Source organism: Dunckerocampus dactyliophorus, chromosome 1 (assembly GCF_027744805.1).
Source record: "Dunckerocampus dactyliophorus isolate RoL2022-P2 chromosome 1, RoL_Ddac_1.1, whole genome shotgun sequence".
In the NCBI taxonomy this organism is placed as follows: domain Eukaryota; kingdom Metazoa; phylum Chordata; class Actinopteri; order Syngnathiformes; family Syngnathidae; genus Dunckerocampus; species Dunckerocampus dactyliophorus.
Genome location: NC_072819.1, coordinates 50,695,937 through 50,710,033, shown reverse-complemented (window position 1 = coordinate 50,710,033; position 14,097 = coordinate 50,695,937).

Below are 14,097 nucleotides of genomic sequence, written 5' to 3'. Positions count from 1 at the left end.
ACAGAAATCATCCTTAAGTGATATTAATAAAAAAGTATTTTCGTAGTTAGAACATAGAAAACCTGTTTATGGCTTTCTAAATATGATTTTTACCATTATTGGAACTTAAATAACACCCCTTCGGTCACCTTTACACTCCTGTTATTCCTTGTTTACAACGCCATGCTCAACTGTAAAGCACAGAGCTACGGGGCCACCCGCCGTTTCCGCTCGGACACGCATTTCACTGCGGCACACAACTTTCCGTGTGGACGAGCTGTCAATAAAAGCGTGCCTCGCATGAACTGCAAGCGGCGGGTAAGTTTTCCATGATTACTTTGATCGGTTCCGGTCAAGTTTTCTCAATACGTCGACTTTGACTTGAATTCTGAAGCGTGATTCAGCACGTAAGTCTGTTAATAATGGAAGCTCCCGGTAGCAGCACGAGTGGGCCAAGAGATCACAGCAGGGACACGAGAGACAGCAGCCGCTTCTATAGCATAGCAAGCTAACTAGTTAGCCTCTCCAATTTACTGATTCTGAACTTGTTTCAAACAAAATCATCAAAAAATGCCAACATTGTCGCTTTTACATTACGTGATCTGCATGTTAACCAAGGATGTTAAATTAGTAGGACTGTACGCTCCAACGCAAATGAATGGAACAGAGTGTCGTCTGCCATGATGGCGAGCAGGAGAGGTGGGCGGTGCGTGTATTCACTAGCGCTGAGCTGAGTATAAAATAGTTATACTCAGTGCATACACCTTGATGAAATGATGAATGTTATTGACTGAACACAATGAATAGATATTTCTATGTATAAATATGACCTCCCTGTCGCAGTATGAAAGAAAATGTTTCCTTCCTTAGAGTGTTACCAACCCTTGACAAGCAACATACAAAATAATTACACGTATATGGAAGTATTTGCACAATGCAACATTTATATCAGTAATGGCATCGCTAATACATTTAAAGAATATTACCTAAAGCATCATCATCACTGACTTGTCATTAATTTGACTAATTACCCAGAGAAACAAACTCACTTGAAGCTGTGAAGTGTGGGAGTCCCACACAACATACACTTTGTGAGTCTTGCCCAATGTCCTGTTTATTTACAACAGCCAGTGTTAGAAATACAACATTAATACAACACACATCCCTGTCTTTGTATTTGGGGAATTTGAAAAATGACATATCTGGTCTTTTGGACCTTCGACTAGAGCATTTCATGGCTGGGACGTGTGCCGGGGGCATGTTTACAATGCAATGTTTTTGGATTCTGCTCACCATCATGGTGGCCAAACCCGTGCAGGGCGTGTTGCTATGCTACGATCACTATAGCTGGATCTGCCTAGCCAAAAACAGTAAACAGCATCTCTCACAAAGTCTGCTATGATTAGTGCATGTCCTCTGCATAGAGCATAGAAACCTGTTCATGACTCTCTAAATATGTTTTTTAACATTATTAGGGCCCTGCAGACATGAAACACCCACATAGTCACCTTTTCACTCATATTATTCTTTTTTTATTATTCTTAGCTAGCAAGCTAGTGAGTTAACCAGTTAGCCTCAAATTTATTTATTTTAAACTCAAGACGTCAAAAACGTACCACTTCCACATGGAATGAGAGGAGACGTCATCTATCATGACAGACATGCCATGGCTGACGTTGTGACTCCATGCAGCGTTAAGGTAATGTAATGTAAGGTAATGGCTCAATGTTTTGTTTTTTTACATTTAGAGGACAAAGCAGATCATATAGAAGCCACACGAGTGCATAACCCGTACGTGTCATGAAGTGGCATATTGTGGCGTGCACAAGTCCGTTAGCACCAGTCAGCTCTTTATTTGACAAGAGCCAATCATGAGCTACGAATAAACTGACCACAAGCTTGTCAACCTATCGGAAAATGCAGGAGGTCATTACGCAATACAACAGTCTGACTCACCGCGTCACCTCACAGACAACATTAAACTCATCACACAGCAACTTAACACTCAAACGTTATACCTCAGGAACATGTAAAGGGACATTTAGTGCACAGAAAGACGTTACGTTTTCCATGATTGCTTTGGTCGGTTGCGGTCACGTTGACTTCAATCCTGAAGCGTGATCCAGCACATAAATCTGCTAATAATGGGAGCGCTCTGGAGCAGCATGAGTGGGCATGCAAACCAAAGAGTCTAGAGTTAAAACAGGTGCAGTGCAGATCGGCATCCACTTCCATGTTATGCCCTGCACGGGTTTAATGGGGAGCAGAATCCAGAAACTATGCATTGAAAACATGTCCTCTGCACAGTGCTCAGCTATTCATTGCTCTAATAGACGGTCCAAAAGCAGTGGTGGAGCTACACGGCACACTGGTCACTCTCCCGACACCCCACCGGCCATCTAAACAATTCATGTATCAACTTATTGCCCTCCCTATGTGAGTAATGGTCTCACCTTGGCCACCCCAATGAAAAACTTCCCGTTTTCACTGAGAAGCTACCGTCTTTTGCCCTTCCTTCCCGGCGCCCTCGCGTATTTTAAGTTTCATGGGGAAAAAAATCCTCTGCGATTCCGTCGGAGAAGCGCGGCTTAAAAGTCATTTTCAAATGCAAATGTTGCCAGGTGTGGTCTGCACATCAAACCATGAGTGGAAGCAATCCAGGATGAGGTGATTCCTGTAGCTGTGTAAGTGTGTTGGACCACACTCACTGACACACACACATTTCCAAGCAAACAATGTTTTAGTCGACTGTCAGGAAGTCATAAAGCAGCAGAGAAAGATAGCACAGTAAGCCTGGAGGTAATATTTCTCCCCTAATCTCACTCTTTGCAGAGTCCCCCATGATACTGACAGCACCTTAATCCCAACTACCCGAGAAAGTTTGGGAGGACACCTCCCCGCCGTTGTTGGAAGTTTTCTCTCCCTAATGCACACAATTGCAGTGCCCTTAGACTCCTCTTCTCCACACAATTCCGCCGTGACAGGCGCAGGCAAATTAATTTTTCAAGCTCCGCTGGCGTGCACGGAAGGTGGAGAGTTTCCACGTTGGAAGCTTTCTGCCAGGTCCGCTTTCTTAATCTGCCGGGGTTCTAAATCACCAAGCACGGGTCCGACTTGGCTCTGAGCTGACAGGAGATGTGTGGAACGTGGGGGAGGGAGAGATTGTGAAGGCAGATTCTGGTCCACGCTAAACTGATTTAAAAAATCTGTTCATGTTGCCACCTTTGTTTCACCTCTGCAGTGACGTAACACTCCATTGAAAAGCACTTGAAGAGCCAGAGAGAGAGGGAGAGGCTGGAACCAAACCAGTGATGCGGGAGGCTTTAAAGTATGACGACTGTCATCACCAAGGAGACATTGAACTAAGGTTCAAGCAATGACCTCCCGCCGTACACCCGCCATCGCCATTGCTCCCATGTGGCGACATGAGAGGTGCTGACAACTCTTCGCTGTCCATTTGTCTCATAGATGAGCTTCGTAGGTACTTGAAACACTTTGCTAATTAACCATTTATTCATTCCATTGAAAGTAATCGGGGTGGCTTCTCGTGATCAGATGCAACGTGACAGACTGTGGGACCACACTGATTCAGACTTCCTTATCGTAGCTGAGAATCTGAAGCTGTGAAAGAATGCATGCTTGATGCCAGCGTGCACTCAACAACCACAAGGTTAAGGACATCTCAGTCTACTGCAGGGGTGTCCAAACTATGGCCCGTAGGCCATTTGCGACCCGCAGCTCGGTTTTTATTGGCCCGCGACACCGTCTAGAAATTAAAATTAAAAAAAAGATTGGAACAAAGAAACAAAAGGTGTGACAATATGTGTTAATAAGCTTTGTCACCTCAACACGAAGCTTTTTTTTAGTCTTTTTACAAAATAAAAAGTATCAAAATGTCAAAATGGCCTCCGGCATCCTCTGACTTTTCTATTAGCGGCCATTCGGTTTGGACACCCCTGGCATATATTGACCTACAGTATATATTTTAGCATCATTCATGTCCAGAATGTATCAAAGTGGCCCCCACATCCTTACATTTTTCTGTATGCTGCCCTGGCTGGAAAAATGTGGACACCCCTGATCTACTGCGATCCAGTGGGCTACCAGGGGCGTCAAACTCGTTTTCACCGTGGGCCACATCACAGTTATGGTTATCCTCAGAGGGCCACTTTTTAGAATTCTATTTTACAATTTCATTAATTAATTATTACATAAATTTTTTAATTAATAAAAAAATTGTCATTTTAAATTGGATTTGACAACAAAAAAATATTTTCTGTCAATATTGACAACAAATACATTTAGCAAGAAATATTGTCTTTTTGATTCAATAAATATTTATTTTTAAGTTGTTTTTGCTAGTAATATTAGTTTTGTTTTTACTGTAATATATTATTCTATTATTTATTGTAAATGTAACGGTAAATGTTTATGAAATTATTGTAAAAATGTTTTAAATATTAATTTTTTGATATTATTGTAAAAATATTTGTTATATATAAAAATGTGTACTTATTTAAATACTTTAATATTAAATAAAAATATATAAAATTACAGCATATAGCATACATATAAAAATACAATAATATAAATATAATTTTACAATAGCATAAAAGTAAAATAAAAAAGGTAAGACAAAATTAATATCCATCCATCCATTTTCTATACCGCTTCATCCGGGGGCGGGGGCATGCTGGAGCCTATCCCAGCTGACTTCCTGGACTGGTGTCCAGCCAATGGCAGGGCACATATAGACAAACAACCATTCACACACTCACATTCATACCTATGGACAATTTAGAGTCACCAATTAACCTAACACGCATGTTTTTGGGAATGTGGGAGGAAGCCGGAGTACCCGGAGAAACCCCCCCCCCCACACACGGGGAGAACATGCAAACTCCACACAGAAATGCCCAGGGGAGAATCGAACCCAGGTCTTCCCGATCTCCAGGCTGTTCCTGTATTGGCCAACGTGCTAACCACTAGACCACCGTGCGGCCAAAATTAATATTAATAACAAAATTACAATATACATACAAATACTTTTTTAAGTATTAAAATAAATGTCCTTTTGACATGCATTATTTCAAGGCTTTCACGGGCCACATAAAATGATATGGCGGGCCAAATACGGCACCCGGGCCTTGAGTTTGACACCTGTGCTGTAGGGCGTCAGGGGTCTTCAATTAAAATTGAGTAAATCCGTTTATATTTGATATCATATAATTGCATCAAACAGACTAGCTGATTTGTCGGGTTGGGCATAGTTTGAATTTGGATTCCGATTCTTCTTTTGATTCTGGTTCCTAACGATTCTCAATTCCGATTCTTTTCGGAGGTAGGGTCATAAAAGTTTGCATTGTTTAAATGAGGGCGCTAACCAGAGTTCTTGGATGAAATGTCTGAGTGTCCCCATGATTGTTTTTTTATGATATGAACTTTTTCTGTGAATTTCTCGCAGGGCTATTTTCAACCAGGCTTTAAATATCAAACCATTGAATGTTTTGAAGTCTCTTTACGTGAGAGTACAAGTTCACAAATGCTCTCTGCGAGTAAACAAACTATTTCATTGGCTCATTTTGAGTGACGTCACCGCGTTTGCTGTCACGTAACCGTAATGACTGAAGTAATTACGCCTGCAAACTGCTGCTGCGATTAGTCTGTGAGCATATTATGCATTATTATTGTATTTCCCATTCACTTTAATTGGTCACGGGTCCGAAAACGGCCATCGCTGGGTTTGTATCTGGTGTCTGCCATTTGGTGATGGCTGTTGTAGGTTGTAGTTTGTACTTACCGTAGATTCTGGTGGCTACGCCACACCGGTATATATTTTTATGCTTGTTGGACCAGAACATTAACAAAATGCTGGTGTCCTCAACTCACATTTGATGAGCTTGTCAGCCCATTGGAAAATGCGGGTGGTCATTACTCATTATCACACAGCAACTTAGCACACAATATTCAAGGTATACCTTAGAAATAAAAAAAACATGTAGTTTAAAATGGGGGAAAAAAACATGTTAAAGTTTTCCCATAAATGTATTTTGTTTGGGCCAAGCATTTCACTGGAGGACAAGCAGCATAGAAAATGGTGGATGGTGCTGAAATGTTGCCTCTGTCCACCAGAGTGAGCCAGAGGTGGCTGGAGCCCAGAGGGAGGCTGACGTCACTGCAGAGCCCCAAAGAATGCATTGCTCGGAAGCAATACATTATGGGAAAACTTTAAAATGTTTATTTTGTGACGGTCATCTGCTGCTGCCCCGCCCTGTTCTCGCTCTCTCTCTCTCTCCCTCTCTTCCACAGCTGGGCGTGCAGCAGGAGCCGGGACAACAGCTAATTAATTCGTTAGTTCCTTCCATGACTGCTCAGACAGTGCACTCGCGGCTCGCTAAATTGCTCAATTCAAGCCTTTCAAGATTCGGCGTCTCCACAGCCGGGTGTTCCAGTTGTCCCTTGACCTAGCCTTTTTCAAGTCTTTTTGTGTTTAGGACCTTTTTCCCTGGGGCTCCGCAAGCTGCAGACCCCTGCGCTTTCTGTTCACTCTTGTGATTACCTCCACGCTGAAAGTCAGTTGAAGAACTGTCATCCGCTCACCTTGCTTCCGTTAATGTGCTGTGTGATGAGTTTAGTGTTCTTTGTAAGATGACACCATGAGTCAGACTGTTAAGATTCAAGAGAGTTTTATTGTCATGTGCATGGTAAAACAGCAGTTATACCATGCAATGAAAATCTTATTCTGTTCATTCTCCCAAGAAAAGAAAGAAAACAAATGAAAGAATAAGAACATAAGAAACATAAACACATAAACATATATACCAATAAATTAAGCAACAACAACAGACGAGACATTAATACAGTAAATAATACAAATAAATAAATAAATAAAGTGCTATGAGTGTGTGCGTGTGTTGCGTGCGGCGTGTGCGAGTGCTTCGTTGAGGAGCCTGATGGCCTGTGGGTAAAAACTGTTGTTGTTGTTATGTTGTTATACTGTTATATATCATATATCATGACTGGCGAGAGGCACAGTTTTTAAACAATTAGTAGTAGTTCTGAAGTAAAGGAGATGTCACGGGATTAGAATTTAGCCATAAATTAGCCGCACCGCTGCGTAAGATGCAGGGTTTAAAGTTTAAGAAAAACGTAGCGGCTTATACAGCGGAATTTACGGTAAATACACGGCCATTTTATTATTACTGCTACTTTGAACCCAGGGTTGCCCCTGGACAAATTGGGGCCCTAAACCCTTACACCCTTACATACTTACAGTACAAGAATTACTCACTCCCCAAACATGCGCCTGCCACTTCAGATCATCAGGCGGGATACTCCGCGAGGTTACCCCCACCAGGCTCCATACCACGAGGGACCAAGCCTTCGTTGCAGCTGCGCCGCGGCTCTGGATCGGCCTACCTATCCAGCAGAAAAAAATGCAGAGCCTGGAATTTGATCTTATCTTTCCCAATGCAAGTTTTTGATCATGATGTTGTGTGGAGCCATTAGAAGCCATCTCTCTTTTATGGCGGTGCCAAATGTAATGTCAACATTTATATTTAACATTTCTATTTAGGTTAAACATGTAGATTTACCTTTTAACATTTAGATTTAGATTTACCATTTAGCCTCACCATTTAATTTCTACCTCAAATGTGAAGAAAATGAATTAACTGTGAGAAAAGTGAGCTAAATATTCAAAATATATCAGTTAAAAAAGCGTGACAGAATGTTTGCATTGGCTTATTGTTCAGGGCCACACAAACGTCAAATTACTTTCTTTTTTCTCTCCTTTCTGGGCCTGCCTTGGTGCTCTCTGGACAGCCGTGCATATTTTTTGCGGATCTGCCAAGAACGTGCGCCCTTGCGCAAAATGAGGCCCTCTGTGAATCATGGGGCGCTAGGCACAGCGTGGGTTCTGTGTTTTGGGAGGGGCTCTGTTTGAACCAGCCCTCGGCGTGCTGCACTCGACTGACTGCTATTCCAGTTATCTTTGGTAGACAAACTGCTTGGTAAATCACAGCGCTGGAGTTTCCATCTCCCACTGAAAAGTAAGACTGTGCATGTGAGGTTCGAGGCACGCGACAAACACGCGCTCTGTGCACATCATCGTTGTGATTTTTCATGCGGCTGCAGCAACATCAAAGGCCCGGTTTACCAGAGTAGAGACATTTGAAATTCGGCCTACCAATTAAGAGGCTATCTGACGGCGGGTCTGCCCGGCGTACTCCGAGGCCACGCATCATCACAGCGAGAGTCCCTTAAAGCCTGTATAGATTACATCCATTTGCAGAAAGCACCATGCATAACCGCACAGAGCCTCGGGATAAAATTCTCTCCCAATAATTGAGCACATGGCGGGGTAAATGTCAAACCATTTGCGGGCCATTCGGAGCCACAGTATTCTTCTCTATTAGCCTAATATGGTGGAGTTACTCCTCCCGGCTTTGTGCAAATTCATATTGGATTTTTATTAAAATTCAAACCAATAGTAATGGATGTGCCTCTGGGGTAGCTTTAGAAAATCAATTTGCTAAACAGCCCAGAATTGCCCCCATAATTGCCTCTGCGGACCTCATCACCAGTCAAAGGTGATTCTTATCCGAGTGTGAGTAAACTTTGCCTCATTGGCGGAGACGTGGACTCACTTTTGACTCCAGAGCCGAGCACACCCTCATTACTCCAACAAGCCAAATAAACTGTGTCCTGCCCATCCAAAAGCCCTGCGGCAGTTTGTCTGCTAATGAAGTGAAATATCCTGGCATCCCCGTCCAAAATAGAGCTGTATGTTTAGACACATGAGCATGAATACAATCAGCTTGACTTGGCTCATTAGCGAGGCAAGGAGAGCAACCAGCCGACAGGATTAATTAATTACAGTGTGACATTTATGAATAATAACCTTCTGGTGGATGTCACTGCTAATGAATATGCAGAAGACAATCAACAAAGAAGCGTCCCCGCTCTCACAATGTGTCTATAGTCACATGTCTATACTCGGAATGTGCAGAACGTATCAGAGCATGCTACGTCTTCAGTTGACACCCTCACACCACCCCTCCTTCCTGGGGTCCCAACTGACGTGACGAAACCAGATGTTCATCTCTGCCGTGCCAGCCTCTCACCTCCGTGTACGGGGTTCGCCCTGCTTGGCACACCAGGGGGACGCGGGGCTTGACTTGCCCTTCCCACACTTAAAAGGGAAGTGAAATGTGTGTTGCCAGCTTGGGAGCTGCAAGACTGCCGACTCAAATGTTGCAAGCGAAAGAGTCACATAAGATAAGCTTTGGTTTATGTGTCACCATTAGAAACCCCTTAAAAACTATATAGGCATTGTTTTAAGTATCAAGTCATATGAGTGGGGGGCATGTAATATTACATCAGTGCCCTCCCCTCCCTGGGAGAACTACCAACAGGCACGCATTTTGACCATTGAACACACTCGTACGCCTCGCTGCCCTCCAGGCACGCAACCCGCATGCTCAAGCTAGGAGCCCAGTCCCCAAAACCCAGCCAGAGTACCGCCGCCTCGCCTCGCCGCGCCCCGCCCCGCCCCGCAACAACAAGCGTTCAGCGACAAGCGAAAGAGAGAGAGTGACAGAGCGCAGCAATGTGCCTGAGAACACAACAGTAGTTATTGTGCGTTAGTATGTATCAAAATCTGCCTTTGCTACCTCAAAATGAAGGCTCCCTAGACGTCCACCTCCAAAACACACCTTTATATATAATATATCCTGGTTGGGGAGGGGGGTAGATCTTGTGCAGGTTCACGGCCGAGACCCGGGATCTCGGGCTCAAAAAGGTTGGTGACCACTGCTGGAGATCCTACATGGCAAGGTAAAGTAACACCTCTCAGGTCACACTCATACCTTGACAGAAATGTCAAGACTTTTCCGTAAACCTTCTTACTCCTGACACAAGTTCCCGTACTAGGCCATAGGTCAGCGTGCCTGGGTATAGAGTAAGTAGCACGCTTTGAAGCTTTGACAGCTTCGTCACATCTTTGCTGTCTGCTGATCTGACCACAAGCTCGGACATTTTTTTGTCTGGTACAGTTCCCCAATGTTGTAGTCTGTCAAATCATGATGTCCTGTGCTCATATTGCCAAACTATCACTGACAAAACCATATTTTAAGCAGCTGCTGTCATCATTTAAGTGTTTTTTTTATCTCGTACATCATTATCGTGAGTAGTCATCTGGTTTTAGCATCCCGAGTGAGAAAACTTCCTTTGTTTCATTTTGGCAACTTTGACCCAAGTGTGACATTAGAGTAAAATAAATGTCTTTGTAGATCCATCCATCCATCTTCTTCTACTTATCAGAGGTCGGGTCACGGGGACGGCAGCCTAAGCAGGGAAGCTCTCCCCGGATACTTCGCCCGGCTCCTCCCGGGCAATCGCGAGGCATTCCCAGGCCAGTTGAGGGAAATAGTCTCTCCAACGTGTCCTGGGACCTCCTGCCTTTTGCCGGTCGTGCGTGGCCTGAGCACCCCAGAGAGGCGTCCGGGGGGCATCCTAACCAGATGCCCAAGCCAACTCATCTGGCTCCTCTCGATGTGAAGGAGCAGCACTTCTCCTCCAAGTTCCTCCCAAATCTATCCTCCCTATCTCTAAAGCGGTGTTTACACTTTTTGCCTCCATATTGTCCTGCAATTTGCCGTGGCAATACGTGTCATTTATTTATTTATTTATTTATTTATTTATTTATTTATGGAACGCCCGGGAAGTGTTAGGACTGCTTTGCGCACTGTTTGTTTTGTTTCTGCATTGAGTACACATTTGGTACACAATTCGTAACCAAAAACGATGGGCATTGGCACGACTAACTTACACCTTGTAAGTATTGTTTACGTCTAGTGCACAATAGTACGTACGACGCTCATTGTTCCCACCTGGCTATGCATTGTCACTATCATGTCCCGCATCCGTGAAGCAGATGTGGCATTATTTGGTCCTATTGAGTCCCGCTACGTCCCATGTGACACCACGCAACAGGAGGCATCACTCCTGTTAGCTTCTTTAATTCCTCAATTTGCGAGGGATGTATGTTATCTCGCAACTGCAGAAAGAAAATGTGCAAAGAGCAGGAAGGAGGCAAACTACAAGAAAGGCCAGCGTGAGGTATGAATGGTATATGTGCCCTGCCATTGGCTGGCGACCAGTCAAGGGTTCGCCCTTCCTCTCGGCCAAAAGTCGACTGGGATAGGCTCCAGCTTCCCCCCACAACCCTAGTGGGGGGAAGAAAATGAATGTATTAGCAGGAATTCACAAAAAGATCTAAGAGGCTACAGAAGGTGGTGAAACGTTAACCCATTCATGTGAATGAGACATGATTTGATACGCACCACAAACACGCCTACGCCTAAACAATGCGGTGCGTTCACGACTAGTTCACGGGAATTATGCTTTACAAACAAAATATTGGTAAAAGTTGATGTCAGAAGTGCTGCTGCATGTCATTTATGCACAGATACACGTTAGCATTTGAAGGAAAATGCAATGCCTTCAATTCTCTTCAGCGAGGCTCCATAAGATACTTTCAAACAAACTGATGGTTTGCGAGTGACAAATAATATATAATCTTGGAAAACAATTTCAATCATGAATAACAAATCTTTGGCCTCGGCCAAGGCTGCCCTTCGTCACCAATTCTGTTCATAATTTCCATAGACAGAATTTGTAGGCGCAGCCAAAGTGTCGAGGGAGTCCGCCTTGGTGTCCTCCCGATGGAACCGGAAGAGGTGGCTGGGGACCGGGAAGTCTGGATTTCCCTACTGAGACTGCTGCCCCCGTGTCCCGGACCCGGATAAGCAGATGAGGTCTCAAAACATTCCTCTTTTCACACTGACATTCATTGGTCGACAAACAAGGTACTGCTGTGCACGCCGCTCTCCAAACAATCAGCTGCCACAAAAGCCAGCAGAAGCCCCGTTGTCAGCGCTGATTGTTAATAAGGCGCTTGGCGTAATTGATTTCTCTTTCATTCACTTCCCAATTTGCTCCTGCTGCAATTGTGTCCCTCGGGTATAATCTAAATGTTTTGCTAGAGTCCACAAAATATGCCTGAGTGAAGGAAGAAGAAGAGAAGATGGAGGTTGGTGATGCTTCTTATGAATTCCTCTGCAGTAGCACAACTCGCCATCTGCCATTCAGCACCAAATGACAGGAAACCTGAGACTGATTCAAACAGTGTCTATAATAATAGCCGTCTGTTAGCGGTGCACAATCTTGTGAAACATGACAAGTTCTCCAGGTTCTCATCCCAACACTGCACGCTGTTTCTTAGGAGAAAACAGATGCAGTCTGCAGGCGTGTCACTGGAGGAGACACCTTGGAAAGACTCAGAGATAGGCGGTGGCGTCCTAAGAGCACGAGACAGATGCTTCCTCAAACGTGTGTGAAAAAGCAGGAGATAAAAATAAACTGCACAGAGTCTTTAGCGTGCTCTCTCGTGAGTGGCTTTCTTTTTTCACGCCTGTTTTGCACTACAATTCATTCAAATGACGACACATTAATATGTAAAAAAAGCAGCGCCTTTATTGGATCTCACAAGATTGTGTTGTTAATGCAGCGGCAGCGTACTGGCAAACGAAGCACATGCAGCATATGAAATAAAGTCAGTGTTGGCAGTGTTGCGGATCGAGTGGACCGTGGCGGCCGTGGAGTTATGGGCTTAAGTTATGGACAACAAATGTGCATTTTATTGATGGACTTTTCAATGCACAGATGAGATCCTTGAGGCCCATTGTTGTGCCATTCATCTACGATCATCACCTCATGTTGAGGCATGATAATGCACAGCCCCATGTTGCAAGGATCTGTACACAGTTCCTGGAAGCTGAAAAAATACCAGTTCTTGCACGATCAGTAATTTATTTTTGTATTTATTTTTTCATATATATATATATATATATATATATATATATATATATAATTTTTTTAAAAAACAGAATTTCTGGTGTATAAGCCACACCCACTAAATTTAGAGAGAAAAATAGATTTGTACCTACATAAGGCGCAGCGGACTAGGAACTGGTTCGATTATTTGACAGGAGCCAATCACGAGATATGAAAAAACTCACAAGCTTGTCAACCCATTGGAAATCACAGGATGTCAAATCAAAGTCAAGGCAAGTACCAATACGAGTTTAAAATAAAAAACAGTAGCACGTTTAACTTCTTTCCATAATGCTTTTCGTCCCAGCAAAGCATTTCATTGGTTAATGCTGCCGGGGTGCTGCAACGTTGCCTCTGTCCACCAGAGGGAGACAGAGGAGCCCAGAAGCAGGCTGACATCATTGCAGTGCATCAATAACCAATGAAATGCTTTGCTGGGACAAAATGCATTATAGGATGAAGTTAAAATAGCGGTTGTTTTTTACTTTAAACTTGTACTTGTATATTTCTTACCTAGCTTTTGAGTGTTAAGTTGCTGTGTGATGATTTTAGTGTTCTTTATAAGATGACACCGTGAGTCAGACGGTTCTATTGATTAATGACCTCCTGCGATTTCCAGTGGGTTGACAAGCTTGTCGTGAGTTCACTTATAGCTTGTGATTGGCACCTGCTAAAGAAGGAGCTGCTGTTTTTTCACTGACTCGTGAGCGGCTTCAATTAGCCGCAGGGTTCAAAGTTTAAGAAAAAAGTAGTGGCTTATACACTGGAAATTACAGTACTCAACAGACATGTCACCCAGTGAGCGTGTTGGGACACACCAGACACTGACTGGTGACCTGATATCTTATTTTTATTCCAGTATCATCCCTGTAATGAATTGCGGAGCTGTACATTTCGAACACATGGACGGTTCAATCTCTCACCACTATACAAACATAAAGTTCTTTATTAGCCAAATATGAAATATAAGCTAAGCTTTTGAGCTCATACTTGTGTTCATCTGACTGTGATGGTGCCTGACCAGCCATGAACCTCGCCATACGACGCAGGTTATATTATCATCAGCAGCCTGCCCTTGTGAAAGTCATTTCCTTTTTGTTAAAATGCAACCGGCCACAGACCAGGGCTCGTATTCTGACCAACCCACCCTACAGACTTTGACCAAACGAGCCCAAATCGGAACCATGGATATTATTTTTAAAAGGAAGAACGAGAAAGAAA